The following is a 19,026-nucleotide window of genomic DNA, read 5'->3' as shown; positions in this document are numbered from 1 at the left end:
TCTCTCTCTCTCTCTCTCCTCCTCCTACTCCTCCCTCCCCCCTCCCCTCCCCTCCCCTCCCCTCCCCTCAGCTCCCCTCCCCTCCTCTCCTCTTCTTCGTTTTCCTATCTTAAGGAAAATCTCTTCATTCAGAGAGATCAACTTTCATATTTCCCAGCTTCCTCTGACCAGCTGCATTTACATTCTTCACAAGCAAGTCTTTTGCTGAGACCTTGCTGGAAGCTGCATTTGGAGCCAAACATCAGGTCAGGCAGAAACATCAGGTCAGGTAGCCATTGATTGGGCAACAGAGTTAGGGAGGGACAAGTGCCAGCATCTATGACTTGTGTTTTAATATTCACTTAACTTTGTAGAGAGTAATTATATTCCACTCATTCTACACCAGCTGGTATTTACTTCATCCTCCATCAGGCATCAACAGAGCATGGGGCTGCAAGACAGAAATATTACTCTGGCGAGCATAAATATTTCATTTTTCACACTACAAATGTGTTGATGATTTATTAATTAGCCTAAAGGCTGCTGCTGATGCAAAACTGAAAACTAAGGCTTTCTGCTCCATGGATCAGGCCTGTTGGGGGCATGGTGCCCATGGGTAATGCTTAGCCAAGAACATGGGCTGTGTTTTACAAAAAGCCACTGGAAGATCCAGTCCAAACTTTGCAGCCTGGTCTTGGCTTTTAACTTCACAAAGAAGCCATGCATGGAACTTTCCCAGCTGTAAAAATATCTTCTCTGCCTTTCCAGAAAAAAATGAAGCCAAGTACCCAACCAACTGTTCTACCTACAAGCTGGTTGCTGAGGTGAGGTTGCCAGCCTGTTACAGAGTTGGTGCTTGCTTTGGGACATTCTACTGAGGCTATAAGTTGGACATTCTCTTAAAACCTAGCCACATATGCTTGGTTAGTGGAAGTGCCCAGAATTTTGTTTTATAACCTTCCATACACTATAGAAGGAAAAGTTATCCTAGGTATGGAACATTCATATAACAGAGGTTCACTCCACCTGAGCCCTCTATATCTACTTGGTGAAAAGCCTCTGAGCTCTCCGAGAGCACCCATTATTTTTTGTGTGGACCATCTAAGTGGGTAAGAGGGGGAGTAAAGAGAATGGAAGCCAAACCATCACTTGTCTTTGTAATGGTGGTTAATTAGAGGTCACAAATTGTCATTAGGCTCCAGATATTTTGACAACTCCCTGTATCATATAGAGTAGTAGCTTTCAACAAAGCATGAAGATCATGATTTTGTTCCTATCTGGGGACACATTTTGGCTATTAAAATTGTGAAAATGCAATGGTATCTACTGGGTAGAAGCTGGGATGTAGCTACACATCTTAAAATGCATAAGAAAGTTGCCCCCATCTTAAGAAAGAACCTTCTGATCTGAGACATCTGCAGGGCTTGGGGAAGGGAACACCAGGCCATACTAGTAGGCAGATTGGACATGCATGGATAGGTCATTATCTCTCACTGGCTTTGAAACAAATATAAACAATGAGAACTCACACCCATGCTCAGGACCTTGGTTGAAGTGCTACACTGGGAAACGAATGTTGATGACTTTTCTGTTACTTTCTTTGGTAAATCAAGTCACCTCAATAAATGGATAATGATGGGACAGGAAGTCAGGCTCCTGTCATTGGACTCCAGCCAGCCACACAGATCACCTTTGCATTCCAGTTAGTGGTCAATTTTACAGACAGGAGTACAACTGTAATTTTATGCTAAGGTCCCAACAGGGCAGGAAACATCCTAAACAGACACGCTCATACTCTTCCTGTTGACCAGTAACTTTTATTCATTTGAAAATTAACATATTTAGCAGAAATGGAGGCATGCATAGCTCAAGTTGATCTGCAATAGAACATGTAAAAGGCTTTTCCCTATACATATCATACAATAATATAGTTAGCTATACAGGCTCCTAATTAGTAGGAATTCTATATTCTACAAGACCCAATTTCTCTAAGATACAAGTTATTGCTATGTAACCCAGGCTAGCCTAGAACTTACTAGGTAGACCTGGGACCAATAGCTACACATCTTAAAATGCACCAAACCCACCTAAAATGAGAGATTACTAAGATTTTATTTTTTCATATGAGAATTAAATGGAAACCTCTATCCATAACAGAGAATAGAGGTAGCAGACAGCCTAGGTCGGCTTTCCCTCAGGAAAGGAATATTTAATCTCTCTCACAGTTAATTAACACGTACAGATTCCTCAGTTCTTGCTTCATCTCTTCTTTAAAACTGTTGTGCTGATATAAGAGGAAACAGAAAAAAATGAGGGGACCGTCTTCCATCATGAACCCACTAACTTTCTCAGTTTTGATTTGAATATCTGCCCTTGACCCAGTGTTTCTCCTTAAACTTTATCCTGGATTTCAGCTTGAAGGTTTTCCTTATCTTGTTCTCTTTTGGTTCATGACCATGTTTTAAAACCTATCCATAAATCCCTAAGTCCATACTCCATCTCTGTCTGGGGACAGCTGGTAAGGAGACCAGAGACCACCCACAAAAGTTCCCTCAGCACACTTTTGGGCACATCTCAGTTAATCTTTTCACATATCTTTCCTGACAAGGACTACCATAACCACTTTGTATAAGAGCTTGTTGAATTTATGACAGAAGAAATGGTTCCTGGGCTCTGACTTTCTATACCATGCTCTTCTCTGGCTCTCCTCTATCACTACTTTTCATCTCCTGCCCTTGAGCTCTGTGGATTTCCTCTGAAAACCATACATCTCACAGATTTCACCTCTGTATATCCAAGCCTTAGAATGTATCCAACATTCTGCTGGGGCAGGGGTTATCCTATGAAATTTTACATAACATATTCTTGAAGCTATATAATCATATTATATTCAGAGAATCAATGCACAATTTTCATCAAATTCTCCTTCCAAAAGATATGCATAAAAAAGTATTATGGCGTAATACATGAAGGCTTGATGTAGTGGTAAAGAGTGGATATTCTGGCTTCACATGGCTTGGAATCAAATCATGCCTCACTCACATATTATGACCTGGGATGATTTTATTCATCTTTTAAGTCTCTCAAATGTATATGTGCATGGGAAAAATAACAGAACAACCTACCTAAGGTTGAATCATGTTATTCTGTGACACATGAAAATGATTCAGTCACATGTTAGCTCCATGTAAATTTGATCTTTTTTTCCACATAGAATGAGTACTCAATTCATTTAGCAGCAATTTTTGTGTGTTTTGATTTTTAGATTTTTGTTTTATTTTGTCATTTTGTTTGTTTGTTTGTTTGTTTGTTACCAATCTAAGATAGTTTAAAAACTGAGAGTATTCTACTTTGGCTTTCTGAGCTGTTATTACAGATGTGCCCTACCATGCTGACAATAAAACTTGATTTTAGCAAGAATTAGTTAAGATTTTTGAGACTCTCTACTCCAGTTTAGAACTTATTTAAACTTGCTAACATGTCATTTGCTGTCACCATGTCTTCTCTTCCAGTTGCACACTACTTCTATCATTGCTATTTGGATCAAGGATGCGAGGTGGGATTGAGTACTTTGTTTTTCCAATATCACATGATTAATGATATAAACTAATATCTGTACCTGAAAATGTGCCATTACTAACTAAAAGATTAGACTAAGGAAGGAGTGTGTGCCAAGACTTCAGCGAGAAGCACAATGTAGAGATAAGTGACTGAGATGCATTTGGAGCTCTAAGAAGGATTTAAAGAGACATCATGTGATAAAGACGTTTTCCTCTGTGATGTCATATTTAAAGCATACTATATGAAGATACGTTGGGAGCCATTTATAAAAGAATATGAAAACATCAGAGGCAATTTGGGTTTCCTGGATGATGTCTATACTGTGAATATCAGCAGGAAGGGAGAAGATCTGGGTAGGTCTGTCTAGGTCAGACTTTAGGACATGAAAGATACTATTGGCAAGCATCTGCCTTTTTCAAGAGTTTGTAGCAAAAGCTCACAAGTATGTTTACATCTTGGGTTAATTCCAGCTATAGTGTTGAAAGCAGGTAGTGAATGAGACAAGAAAAGGAGAACCCAATCAACAAAGGGAAAGACTGAGGAGAGAGGTACTTAGGTAGGAACTCTCTAAATTCAAGTCTGTATAGGAAAAGTGGGAGTTTTCTAACAAACTCAGAGCCTGATGAAGGCAGAACCCCACTCTATGGGCCTACCTACCTGCAAGGGCAGGCCACTAAGGGAAGGACATGAACTTGTGATCAGATCATGGCAAGAACATACCTTTACCACACATCAGTAAACATCTTTCCTAACCACTAAGCCTACCTGTCCACCTACCCATCCAAATCTCAGGCTGCGTTCATGGCTCCTAAGGACTTTCCACTGGCCTCCATTAACTAAGGAGCCATGGGCCGAATTGAAATAAATGAGCAGTTTCTAATTCTTAGTTTAGCAAATAAAGAAAAATGAATAATAAAATTAGACATCACTCAAAATGACAAATTCTAGCCAAGTCCCATGAATTAGTTCATTCTGCTTGATATAGCTGATCTACAAACTTCACAAGGCTGTTGTCAACATAAGAACAATTTTCAGATCGCTATGGAAGTAGTAACCAAAAATGATTTATGTTTTAAATATTGACTATATGCTATCCTCAAAGACAAATGTCGGAGTGTCTACCACATCAGGTAACACCAAAGATGAATTCAGGACTGTGAGTTCAGACAAGCACAGACTACAGAGTACAAAGACTAGACACATGGATATTTATGGGGAAGCTACTGAGTGCAGATATAGCTAAATCGTTTCCCAAGGGAAAGCTCTAAGAATATTTGTGGACCCTGTGAATAACTAAAAGTCAAAATGCAAGGGAATTTGCCTACCCCTACTACTAAAGTAGAGCAATAATTTGTTAAACAAGGTGTTTGGTTGGAATAGCTGTACATCAAATTTATAATATTTCTTATACTGTGGGTTGATTTTAACAGTTGCTGAGAATTCGACCTTCATGTCCCTTTTGCTGTACGTCTTTTCTAGCTTGCCCATTTTTATATGTTTTTAAACTAAAAGCAAGTTTTAACTTAATAAGTAAAAAAAAAACAGATAGATATTTAGAGGGAATGAAATAAAAGTACAGGAAGTGGTGAAGTTTTCCTTCAAAGTCAGTAGGACTAGGATATTCTCAGACCACAGTGTCATCTGACTCTGTGTCCTAACTTAGAAGATGAACAAGCAGAGGAAAAAGAAGAGACAGATGGGCTGGACCCTTGTGTGTATTTCCCCTGGGAAGCTGTGAAAAGCACTTGGTTAGAGCCGCATCTACCATGAAAGGATGGAGGTTTGATGACCTGAGCAGTTAAATGTTTTTAAAACACTATAGTCAATCACTAGAAATTAAACAATATATTTAATTAAAGTTAAAACAAACACACAAACATGTAGCAATAGGAAAGTAACAAGAAAAGGGCAAAATAAATAACATATTCGTAATAAATATTCAAGGTTTTGACTCATGCTAATAAAATGCTGTAAGTGCATCAAGATAAGACATCACTAAAAAAATAAATTATTGATGATGTAACACTAAATATTACATCTAAAACAAAAGGCTACTAATAAATAAGGCTAAACCTTAATTGATTGATACTTTATCATGGAGAAAGTATTAATATGTTAAAACCTTATTCTGTGTAAACCACAACGTTTATATTGAAAAGATGCTTAATAAAATCAATATTAACCATAGCATTCACTTAGCTGAAGAGAGACCATAAAACATAAGCCCATTTTGTGAGTTATTTACTACATAATTACATCCTTGCCACATAAATGCATCATTAGGCAAATTCTTACATACAAACCACAGCCCAGGCACATATTTTAGGTGGTTTATGGAACTAGATAATCTGATTAATCCAATCACTGAAAACAATTAAAGGTCTTGGTCAAGTACAGTAAAATACATTTCTAAAATAATCAACAGCAGTGACTCAAGTGAAGTAAAACAACGAGGAAATCCTGGAAGCTTAAACAGAAATAGCAGTCCTCTGTAGAGGAAAGAAACTCAAACATGTCAAAATTTTAGTAGATTTAAAACAAAAAATTGCCACTACTGTTGTCAGAGAGTGAAAAGTCATGAACACACAGAAACCATATAATGACATAAAAAATACTAAGAATGAAAGACAGAAAAAACAGCATATTTAAATAATACGTACAGTAAATGCCCAACATTAGAAATATAATTCAAGAGCATACGTTTAGAAAGAATAATGTCTATAATCCCAGTACTTCAGAGACATGGTTTGCTATGTAACCCAGGCTAGCCTAGAACTTACTAGGTAGACCTGGGATCAATAGAATATGTCACCAAACACACCTAAAATGAGAGATTATTAAGATTTTATTTTTATCATCTGAGAATTAAATGGAAACTTCTATCCATAACAGAGAATGGTGATAGCCGACAGCCTAGGTCGGCTTTCCCTCAGGAAAGGAATATTTAATCTAATATAAAATCTATTTAAGATTTTAAATACATGAGAATCTTGGGCTATACAAAGAAAGGCATAAAAATGTAATTATATAAATTTCAAGAAAAAATGAAAACTTGTTAAAGAAGAAGATACAGGAAAGTCAATTGTTTTATTAAAACAGATGAATAAACTACTCAGGAATAAAAAGGAATGAGTTCATGTACCTGCAACAGATTTTAAATAATTGTACTGAGTGAAAGAACCCTGCTGAAAAATTACATACAGCAGATCCCCATTTCTATCTACTTCTAGACATAGCACACTAATGAATCTATAGTGTTTGGTGACTCCTGGTAATAGGGAAGTATGTTACAGAAAGCCATTGAGGAAGGATGACAAAGAGACTTGAGTGGATTTGGGAGATGGTATATATGTTTAGTGTATTGATAATACTAGTCTCAAGAACATCTGTTTATCAAATTATGTACTTTTTATGCTCAAATTATGTAGAATGTATTTTATATCAATTGTACAAAATATAATGACTCATAATTAAATTGTATTTAACTTAGAAAAATGCTGAAAACTCTAGTAATAATCAGTATATTTATATATTTGTAGAATATACTTATCCCCTACATTCCTTACGTTCCTTACTCCTTTACTTTATCACACACACACACACACACACACAAATAGAGGGAGGGAGATAAACAGAGAGAATTGTATTTCAGTACTTACAGGTTTCAGTATGTACAAGTTTTCAATACTTTTATGTTGGATAATATATTATAATTAAATATTATTATATAAAATAAGATAATTTTATACTAATTAGTGTGTTATGCCTCTGTCAGTATTCCTTAGTTACATTCAGTTCTTTGTCTAGGGTTGAAATCTCACTAGCTTTCCTTGTCCTTGTTAGTGTGTCTACTGGCAGTCATTTTGTGGAGAATTCATGATTGTAGCTTCTGACATTCCTAGGAGACAGAGTATCATGGAAAACTTCCCATTTTTTGACTCTTACAATCTTTTAACTCCATTTCCGCAATGATCCCTGAGCCTCAGGAGCACGAGTTGTGTTGTAGATATTTCAGTTGTGACTGGGATCCAGAACTCTCATTTTTGATTGGTTTTAGGCTTCTGTAATGAATGGTTATAGGCTTCTTTGCTTGTTGCAAAGAGATGTTTACTTCATGACAGATAAAGACTAGATTTGTCTGTGGGTATAAAAATAAATAGTTGGAATGAATTAGTAAAATAGCAGTTGTTGCTATATCATGCCCATAAATGTTATGTAGCAAAATGACAAGATCCATGACTTCATTAGCTCTGAGTAATTGGCTATGTTTCCAGTACCAGGACATGATTTCCCCCTTTTTGTCTTTTCTTCACTCTTTTTCCTTTTATTGAATATAGAATCTTTTCTTATACATATATCCTAAGTATATTTTTTTCTCGCCTCTACTCCTCCCAGCTCCTCCCTCCTCCCCTTGTCTATAGATCCACTCCTTTTTGTACTTTATAAAAGAACAAGCTTCTAAGAGATAACAACCAAACATGACAAAATAAAATATAAGAATAAAGCAAAATCCATTATATTGAGGTTAGAATTGGCAACCAAACAGGAAGAGAGACTCAAGAGCAGGCCTAAGAATCTGAGTCCTATTCATTCTCACATTGGGGTGTCCCGCAAAAATACTAAGCTAAAAGTTAAGATGTACAGGTAGAAGATCTGGTCCAGAGCCACCATGTAAGCTCTGTGCTTTACTGCTTCGGGTTTTGTTTTTTGTTTTTTGGTTGTTTTTTGTTTTTTGTTTTTTGTTTTTTTTTAGTTCATATGTGCCTAGCTTAGTTGATCAGAGGTTTTTTTCTCAATCATGTTCATTGCTGCTCTATTTATAGTTGACAGAAACTGGAAAAAAAACAACCAGATGTCTGTCAATAGAAGAGGGGATGAAGAAAATGGGGCACATTTACACAACATAGTACTATTCAACTGTTTAAAAAAATAGCATCATAAAATTTGCAGGCAAATGGATGGAACTAGAAAAAAATAATCCTTAGTGAGGTAACCCAGACTCCAAAAGAGAAACATTGTATGTATTTGTTTATATTAGCTGTTACATTAGCTGTTAAGAAAATGATAAGCAAACTACAATCTGTATAACTAGAGAGGTTAGGTATACATGTGTTAAGGGTTGATATATGAATCTCCCTAGGAGTGGAAAAGAAAATAGATTTGGGGATAGAATGGGGCTCAGTAGGTTATGGGGTGAGAGGAACAGGTCATAAGGGGATGGAGACATAGGGTTGATGGAGAAAATGCAGGTAAAGACAGCTACAATCAAGGAGCATTCAAAGGATAATATGGAAACCTACTGCAGTGGAAACTTCCTAAAATATATAATGGTCCTAATGAGGTTTCCTAATAATGTGATATACAGAGTCTCAAGTGGCCAACTTTTGTCAACAAATGAGGCTTCCTGTAGCAGGATTGTTTTGCATTTAATTAAATTGGTGGCCAAAGTGGTCCCATGGAAATCCCCAAACAACTCAGGTTGCTGATAAGTCAATACATTATTCTCTGCAAACTGACAGCGGAGCCCCATTATTGAGAACAACAATCACACAACTCACTGAACATGGAAAAATTGATACTCTATATTCTAGTGTCTTTGGTGAGGAAAGGTAATCTTGTAGTCTACCGAAAGAGAAATGTAAACACTGACCTAACCACAACACTGTTGAGCTACAATCTGCCCTTCCCGCAAAATATGCTAGAACAATGGTAATATAGAACTTGTGGGAGTAGCTAACTAATATCTGATTTAACTTAAGTCCCACTCCATGAGATATAGCCCATATCTGACACTTCTCTGTTATCCAAGAACCAAAGAAAGATAACACTTGAGACCTAGGGTAAAACCAAGTACTACTGGCCTAAAAATAATGACAAAAGGTATCAATAAAATGACCCCTTTGGATATTCTGCTATACTCATAGGTCAGTGCATTATTCCATCATTATCAGAGAAGATCCATCCAGCAGCAGATGGAAACAGATGCAGAGACCCACAGGCAGATATTATGCAGAGAGAGACCTCAGAACACACTGCTCTAAGTAGAATGTTTCCATCAAATCCCTCCTCTCAGACCATAAGGAATTCTGCTAAAGAAGAAGCAGAAAGAATGGTAAGAGCCATATGTAATAGAGGATGACTTCTCTTTTGTTGAAAAGAACTTAAGTCCAATTAGACAGCCATTGATTACTACCAAGTTATGCATGCCACTGCTATGCTCTTGGCATTATCAAACTGAGCTGTTGTTTACTAGCCAGGTGTGTATTCTACTCTTTCACTCTTAGTTTTATCTAGCCATGTTGGTCATCATGATAAATAAGCATCACAGCTAGTAGAAATATTAGTTGCTTTCTTCCCATGGAATTTTATATTATACCTCCTGGCATAATGAAAGTTTGTACTCAACAAGGAGGCTTTAAAGTCAGACTCGGGTATCATCTGGGCCCTATGTTTGAAGTGCATAATGACTTCAGCAAAAAAAAAAAAATATTTACCTTACAGTTTTATGGAACAATCAAAGGCAATATCAGTGTGTTGGTCAGAATGCCAAAAGGGTATCTTTAAAGAACTGTGGATGTCATAATACAACCTAAAACTAAAAATCGGAATGAAAAAAATTAAGAGAATTACTCATTCAAGGATAAACAGAGTAGAGGAAAATATTCAAGAGAGACAACATTGTCTAGAGTCAATAATCTAGATTTCATTAAAGAAATATGCATTATAAATATTATTCGGAAAGTTTCCATTAATCACTTTAGTTTTCATCAAGTGATGGTTGGCAATTTGTCTCCTCCAAAATAAGTGTTAATCAACGTAACAATGTTAGTGCACTAAGCACAACCAGCGTCTACAAACAGTCAACAAAAACAAAGTAATGACTAAATACAAAAAAAAAGAAGATCACCAGTTTTGCATTTCCTTGTAAGAAAATTAAAAGAAGATCATTCTCAGAAAAAAAAAATACAGTCAATAAATACAGTTGCTTCATGTGTGGCAGGTACCCGGCAAATGCCCATGATAGTTCCTTTGAAATGTATGGCTAGGAGAGAGAAGCATAAATGAGTAGTCCTGTAGTTACAAGTCCAACAGACAATTCTGTGAAGAGTAGAGACAGCTCAGAGGGTGGGTATCAGCTCATGGCAGGGGATAGGATTCAGGCTGGCCTAGGAAAATGTGAGGTTTGTTCTTGACCTTAAACCTGAGCATTTGTCATAAAAGAAATAAAATGAAAGAAGAAAGAGAGAGAGAGAAAGAGCGAGAGCGAGAGCGAGAGAGAGAGGTGTGAAAGTATATGAGGAGAAAATAGTTCAGTGTGGAGATGGGAAGTGGTTAAACTGATATTTTGACGGCAAAAATTTGTTATATAATATGTATTATTTGTTTGATTATTAATTAATCTTGTATATTTCAAAAGATATGAAATATAATAGTCAGTGAGTAAAGAGGAGAATATTTTGAAGTTCAGTAGTGAGTACTCAGTTCAATTAGTGCCAAATAGATCATGCAAGGTGACAGGAAAATGAAAACCAGATAAGGAGTTGAAGAGTTCTAGTTACGATGATTCGGTGGACAGCAATGCCGTCTCTGAGATGTGAGTCTATTAGAGTGGGTTGTTGACTGGCAAAGTACTCAGGAGTTTGTATATTTTTGTATTTCTCTGGTAAATACATAAATACGGAAAACAAACATATAGTTTTTAACACAACTTTGAATTTTGAGTTACTTAGGTAGATTCATTACTCAAAAGTTTTATGACCATTAGTTGACGCTCTTATAAGCAGCGTGTGTACTGCTAGACACCACAGAAGCACACTGAGAAATGTGTTTCTAGGTAATGTGCAAATATCAGAGTATATGTAAAACTGCCAGAGTGTTAGATGTCAGTCATTACAAGTAGCCTCCTATGTAATCTAAAGATGGGGCACATATAAAATGCGTCTATGGATCTGCTGCAGTTTTAGCATGGCATATACTATATTACAGAAAATTTTTATCATTAAGATAAAACTCTAAAATAGTGATTTAAGGGTTTAATATAATAAATAATTACCTAAACCAGCAGTATAGTTAATATTATGCTATTACAAATATGCTATGCATATAATTACCTTGCTATACTTATATATTACCAGGCATATTATGCTTCTTATACCAACATCACCACAAACACATGAGCAATGCATTGTGCTATGATGTCACAATGGCTATGACAACTATGGTGGTCAGAATTTTCACAAATCTCTCTACCAGTCAGTAATCAAACAATGTTTGCTTTCCTTTTCTCCTTGTTGTATTGTCCAGGCAATCAAATATTTGATTGATCTATTGAGTCATGATGTCACAATAGATGTGACATCTGTTTTCATTTTTAAAAGATATCACTATCTAGAGAGTCATGCTTTAAGCAAAGCATTGTCATACAGAGTGCAACCATATGCACAATAAATTTTATATAAATAAATATAAATATATTTATATAAATAAATATAAATGTATTTATATAAATAAAATTTATACACATATTGAGTATTTCGTTCATAATCCGATATTATTCAAATATTTCACAGATCATCACTTATTGAACCATTATAGTAACCTGCATGTTAGTTATTACAGTATTTCATTACATACAGGAAAACAGATTCAAAAACTCACGAATAACAATTGAGCCCACAGAGGAAAATTCTGGACAGTATTATAAGAAGACCAATGCTTGAGAGTTTCAAAAGGAAATAGCCCATGCTATGGAAAATCTCAGATTCCCATCCATAAATAGAGCTAATAGCCAGAACACATTATTCCTCTGCCACAAGACAGGGACTATGTAAAAAATGAGAGTAAAGTCATGGTTGCCACACAAAGAGACAATTGACTAGTTACACGTTTCTGCAGAGACGTTCAAGGTTTCGGAAAGAATAGATTATTTTGTCTTAGCTATTGCTCTAGTCTCTGGTAGAAATGTTAACGTATAGTAGCATCTTTGCCATTAAGACTTTCTGCACATAAGCTAGGTAATGTAGTAGGTCAAAAGGAAATAGTACTTAGGACTGCAGTCCAGGAATAAGATATTTAAAAGATTGTCTCTCTGCTTCCTTTGCTGCTATGGCATGAAATCCTCTTTTCTTCCACCATTGGAATTATGATCAGAAATAAATCCTTCACCATTTGAAATTATTTGTGTATGAATTGTATTGTAAGGATATGTTGCAGTGATGAGAACTCTAACAGAGTTAGAGAAAACAGAGAAAATAAATAGCAATAAGTGGGTCTTTACTATCCCTACTCGATTTAGAGCCGTCTATAACATGATTATAAGAGCAACCAGGAGAAGATTGGGCATGCAGGTAGAAAAAAATCAGAATGCTGTAAGAGGAGCTTAATGGTCAGTTCTGACAGGATCTCAAGATACCCAAATTCCACTGCAATGGGGATGGTACCTGTGTCATGTGTCTTGTTGTCATGACCAAATACCAAACACGTGAAAACAGCAACTTAGGGAAAGAAGGGAAGATTGATTCTGGCTTAGTTTGAGGATATGCTGTCCATTCTAGTGGGGAAGGTGTAGCAGCAGGGACATGAGACAGCTGGTCATATTGTTCCCACAGGCATGATCAGAGAAGTGGAAATACACTACTAAGTCTCAAGGCCTGCTGCCAGTTACCCACTTCCTCCAGAGAGGATTCTCTCCTAAAGGTTTCATGACCCCTGACCCCAAAAAGATCACCAGCTAGAGACAGAGTATTAAAACGTGATCCTAGGGGATAAATGTTACATTCCAGCCACAACTAATAGGAATAAGGATTTGAATCCATTTATGTTACAGAATGGACAAAGAATATCTCTATCATTTGCCTATGACTTGAAATTGGATACAGGGGATAATTTCATCAAGGATTTTTTTTTTTAATGACAGCCCAGCATTCAAGTTGCAGCTGTTTTTAATCAGATTCACAGTGAGAATCGTGAACAAGAAATGAAGTGGTAAAAACTTAAAAACTGTATAATTTTGTCAGAAAAGCCATGTAATTTGGGGCTAAGGATATCAATGTTTCTGAAGAGGGAAACCCCAAGTACATTGCTGCAGAACATCAAAGAGCTTAACTGAATGTCTCAGGAATGGATAGACTCTGTTAGCCTAGGTACAGGGATATAGGTCTTCACTCATTTGAATGTATTTTCATTAGGTAGAGGGCCCTTTATTCTGGGATGGCTAGAAAAGTATGACATTTTGGTCATGTGTGTAGGTACACAGAGATCACTTCAGCTTCAGTCTTAGGATGCTGCAGGAGCTTTTGGCATTGCCCATACAATGCGGGCTTCAAAGTCATGCAGAATGTAAGAGTTATATAGTGATTGAGACTTCCGTCAAGATTTCACAGGATGATCTCAGAGGCCAGGCATTATGTGGCATAGTAAGGACTCCTATAGGCAGCTTTTGAGAGGGAAAGTGAAGATTGTGAGGATGAAGTTGATAAGTTAGTGGAAACCTCACGATTTTAAAAATGATGGAAAAACTGTGGGCATCAGTGAAACTCAGGACAAGAGAAAGATCATTGGGGGCACTGGGCTATGGTCAACAGGGCCATAGGGCAAATTTATCCAAGCTCTTTGAAGCTCACAGTATACCAGGGTGTGTCTCACATACTGAAAATAAAGCTACATAGTTTAATTTTTGCCTGCTGTATTTCAATTTTGCTTGAGTCTAATCCGTAGTATTCTATTCCTCCTTTTTATAATGTGAATATTTACTCTTTACTACTGTATTTTAAGTATATGCAGCATTCGTTTTGCTTTACTATTTTAAAAAATGATAACGAAAGATTTCATCCTCCATCTGATAGCTCCTACTGTAGTGAACATTGTGTCACCGGCAGAGAGAAGCATATAAAGTCTAGAGAAGTTCCCACAAACCTGAGTCTTGTTCACATAAAGACAAATGTATTGTGGGGTATGAGAACCCAGGGTGAATGGCAACAAGATGGCCAGATGGGACTACCCTCCAAAATTGAGTGTGTTCTTAAAATGAACAAGATCCACCTCATGTTATGTGCCTTTGAGCCTTTTGTGATTGTATAACTCTCTTTGAGTTAACAGCTAAAGAAAGTTCTATGAGGGACCATAGTAACTTTGAAGGTTACCGAGTCTCAGAGTCAGCATGGTCAGTGCTGTAGTCAAGCCTGATGGACTTGCAGAGAGACAAATTCACAGTTCAGACTTAGAAATATAAATTGCTGGGCCATCTACGATGCCAGAGAATAGCAGAGATGCTTTTCTTTCTGTGAACTTTGATCTTGTGTGCAATTCCCGCAAACTTCCTCATCTTGCTTTGGACTTCCTCTCAGAAAAACGAGCACGAAAATCTGCAGTGTTGCCAGAGGGGTACGGAAGTGTAACCTTTTAGTGCTCCGAAAGAGGAAGTCTCTGAACAAGTCCTGTCAATAAACCTACTCTGCTCAAGCTACTCCATCGCAAATCAACCTGGTATGTGACCACCACCTGCTTGGCATCCCTCACTGTTCATGAAAGACAGGCAAGAAAATAAGTGGCAGATGTGAAGGGATGGAGCTGATGTCCCTATCTGTCAGCTGTCCTGAGTGATTTTTGTCTCTGAATCCCACAAACAACTACAGGAATGCTTTCTCTTCTCACTATTGTATTTGGTTTGGAAAGAACAGACCCATTTTGCATAATGTATGGGATCCTCTTAAATTATAAATACACTGTGACTGCAGATTTTTCCATTACCTCTATCTATACTTTAATATCAGCTTTAAAATTGTCTTTCCTGAAATAGAAAGGTGAAAGGCAAATTAGATATGGCAAGATCAGAAGTCACAGGTAGGAACCAACCATGTGCCTTGGCCAGCTCTCAAGATATACAAGGGTAAAATCTGCACAAGTAGATTTTACCATGGCTCCACAGGCTCCACAGTCATCTGTTTTTCTTCCTTTCTAAATGGCTCCCCATGAGTTCTGTGCCTTTCAGGAACTATCTCTGGACTGTCCCTGTGGATAGTATTCTATATGTATTCTTATATTCCATACTATTATCAGGAGCAAATGCTGAATCACACCCTTTCTGAATTATCCCTGGGTATTGAGAAAAATTATTTTTATATTTTGAGTGGTTTTCCCTCCTTTAAAGGTATCTTTGATTGGTTTGATTGTTTGCTTCAGGCAAAATATTTTATCATATTAGATCATATCTGAGATCAAATATAAAGAAGCAAACATTTTTTAAGGTTTATTTTTAAGTGTGTGTGTCAGCGCGCACTCGCACATGCAGGCATGTACACGCACATGCATGCAGAACCCTGAAAATGGCATCAGGTCCTCTGGAGTTGGAGTTACAGACTGTTATGGGGGAGCTAGGAATCAAACTCTGGTCCTCTGCAAGAGCAGGAAGTGCTCTTAAAGGCTGAGAGATTTCTCCAATCCCAAGACACAAACATTATTAATATATCACACTTTCAATTGTTTCAAATATGCATAAGTCAAAAATTAACTAAAGTACAGATAGCTTTTTGTTGTTTATAATAATATAATAACACTTTGCATTTTCTAGCTCAGCAGTTCTCAACCTTCCTAATGCTGAGACCCTTTAATACAAATCCTCATGATGTGACCCCGACCGTAAAACTATTTCATTGCTACTTCATACCTGTAATTTTGCTATTGTTACCAGTTGGAATGTAAATATCTGATCTGCAGCATATTTGGTATGTGACCCCAAACAGCTTTAACTATCGATTGAGAAACGTTGGAATCTAACTGAAATATATAACTTCATTTCTCAATCCATCAACTAAGCTATTTTTCCAAATAGTGTCATGCATTTTTATTTTATTTATTTATTACAATTATTTCTATTATTATTAGTTGTTGGTGGTAGTAGTAACATTCATGTGTATGAAGGTCAGAGGACAACCTTTACAGTCAATTCTGTCTTCAGATATTGCATGGGTTCTAGGGACCAAACTCATCAGGTCATCAGGCTGGTGGGGCAGACACACTCAGTCCCTCAGCCATCTCACTGACCACTGTTGTAAATTTTTGTTCAATGCATGCATTCTGAACAAGCCTTTGGTCCAATTTTCTCACACAGCATGATACACATGCCATATTCCTCTTGAGATGTAAGGCTATAACTCCAGAGTTCTTGGTATTCTGTTCATTCACCAAAAGATCTCAATCTAATAACAAAAAGTGTAGTCAAAGGATGGGTAGGGTTCCTCGAAGGAGGTAAGATTAACTTCTCATTTGACTTCAGAGTAGTGAGACATACACATGATCTGAAACAGATATCCTAGGTCAATACCAGAATTTTATCCCTGAGGAAGTATAACTGTGTAAGAATGGAGAAGAGCATAGTTTGGCTTTTATATGGACATAAAGGCAAATGGAGGCTGCTAAGGCAGTGCTGAAAGGTTTTAAGTAGCCTAAGAGCTTTTGTGCAAATAACTCCTATCTCACTGTGAACTCATTCAACGAAAAAAATATATATTTATTAATATATTATTAAGCTTGGAATACACTGTGAAAACTAATACAAAATCAGAGTCTGCAAAGCAGACATGACTTCTTTCTTAAAGATATTTTATTAAACATGAAGCACACAAATTACTTATATATAATATCCAAAAACTTTCTTGCTAAAGAAGTTAGTAATAACTCAATAAAAAGAATGAATAATTTATTAATGTTTCATAAAAACTGAGAATAAACTGTAAAATAATAGCTAATATACTTTTAAAAAGTATATTACTTTTTAATACTTTTTAATTACTTTTTTAAAAAAGTAATATACTTTGTAAAAAGTGAATACTTCTAATTATTAGATAAAAGTTGCCAAATACTACATAAGTAAAATTATCTAGGAATATAATGCTTGTTTAGGGATAAATATAATGCAGATATCTTAGTAATAGATAAGCATTTAAATTACTGTATGATTTCCAAGTTACAACTTTGAAATATGTATTAACATGATGTTATCTATCATTTAAGAAAATCAGATTTTAGCAATGCCTCCTAGTAAACCAAAGGACTGGTTGTGATGGCTGACAACATTATGGAATTATTTGCCAATAACACATTAGTGACAAGAAGTAATACCAATGGAAATGTCTGCTAGTAAGGAGTGGGTTGCTAACATAGTAGAACACTATGCAGCTGTTTCACATTCTAAAATTAATTTGAGAGTAGATCATATTAGCACTGCTCAATAGAAACATTCCAGGTTGTCAACAGAATTCATGGTTGATCAGCTATGTGCTTACATTTGTATTACTAATACTGTGCTACTATTTCATTGTATCCCTTAAGGAGATGTTTGAAAACTCCTGGGAAAGCTTCTCACTGCATCCTAATGTGCCCTTCTTATTACTCAATTCTATGACTCATGAACATTTACTGTCATGTGGGAACATAGCCTGTTTTAGCTGTGCAAACAAATACCTTTCCTCTCAAGCCTAAATGATGACCTCATCCCAGTCCATTGAATACAAAGAGACAAGTTTAAGAGTCTAGTAGGTGGCTATAATAGGATGGGGCGGATCAAGAATCCAGTGCAACTCATTTTTGGCTTAAGTGCTGAGACTGAGAACAATCTAAAATATTTCTCAGGAACTGGATATGACTCAGCAGCTAATATTGCTACTTCTTTCCCCAGAAGACTTGTGCAGCACCCATCACAGGTAGCTAACAAATGCCTGTAACTCAAGTCTCAGGGGACCCAACACCCTCTTTTGTCTTTCTGAAGCAACCACATCTTCCCTCCCTCTCCCTCTCCCTCTCCCTCTCCCTCTCCCAGTTCATCTCCCTCTCCCAGTTCATCTCCCTCTCCCAGTTCATCTCCCTCTCCCAGTTCATCTCCCTCTCCCAGTTCATCTCCCTCTCCCAGTCCCTCTCCTTCTCCATCAACATCTCCTCCCCACTCTATCTCTCACACACACTACAAATAAGATTAAGAATATTTTTTAAGTTTCACTGCTGCCATATTCCTAGCTCAAATAATTTTTGAATGGAGAGACTAAAATTAGAAATAAGTGGATCAAGAGATAAAGCAACTGAATTGCTTCTAGTCTTTCATTTACTAGGGTCAGGAAAATGGTCTTGATCCATGAATTCCAGAAGGTATGCAAATTCACATTCAGTTCTGATGTTTAATTGTTTGTGAGGATCATATATGCAAAGGAAAACACAGACATTTTTGTTCAACCAAATGGAACCATGGGATTTCTGCCCATTCTTGCTGTTTTCCTGAGTTCAACACACAGAACTCAGGAGAGGATGTGCTTTAGGGGACTAGCAGCAAGAATAATAAATTCAGTTTCTGTCTCATTGACCATTCTGCTTACAAAGAAGAGTGTGCATGAATCACCTTTGCAAGACAATACTGGAAAGACCCAGGGTACATAAAACATCTCTCTCTCTCTCTCTCTCTCTCTCTCTCTCTCTCTCTCTCTCTCTCTCTCTCTCTCT

Source organism: Grammomys surdaster, unplaced genomic scaffold (genome assembly GCF_004785775.1).
Source record: "Grammomys surdaster isolate TR1022 unplaced genomic scaffold, NIH_TR_1.0 125789, whole genome shotgun sequence".
Lineage (NCBI taxonomy): Eukaryota > Metazoa > Chordata > Mammalia > Rodentia > Muridae > Grammomys > Grammomys surdaster.
Note: the sequence above shows the minus strand (reverse complement) of the source record.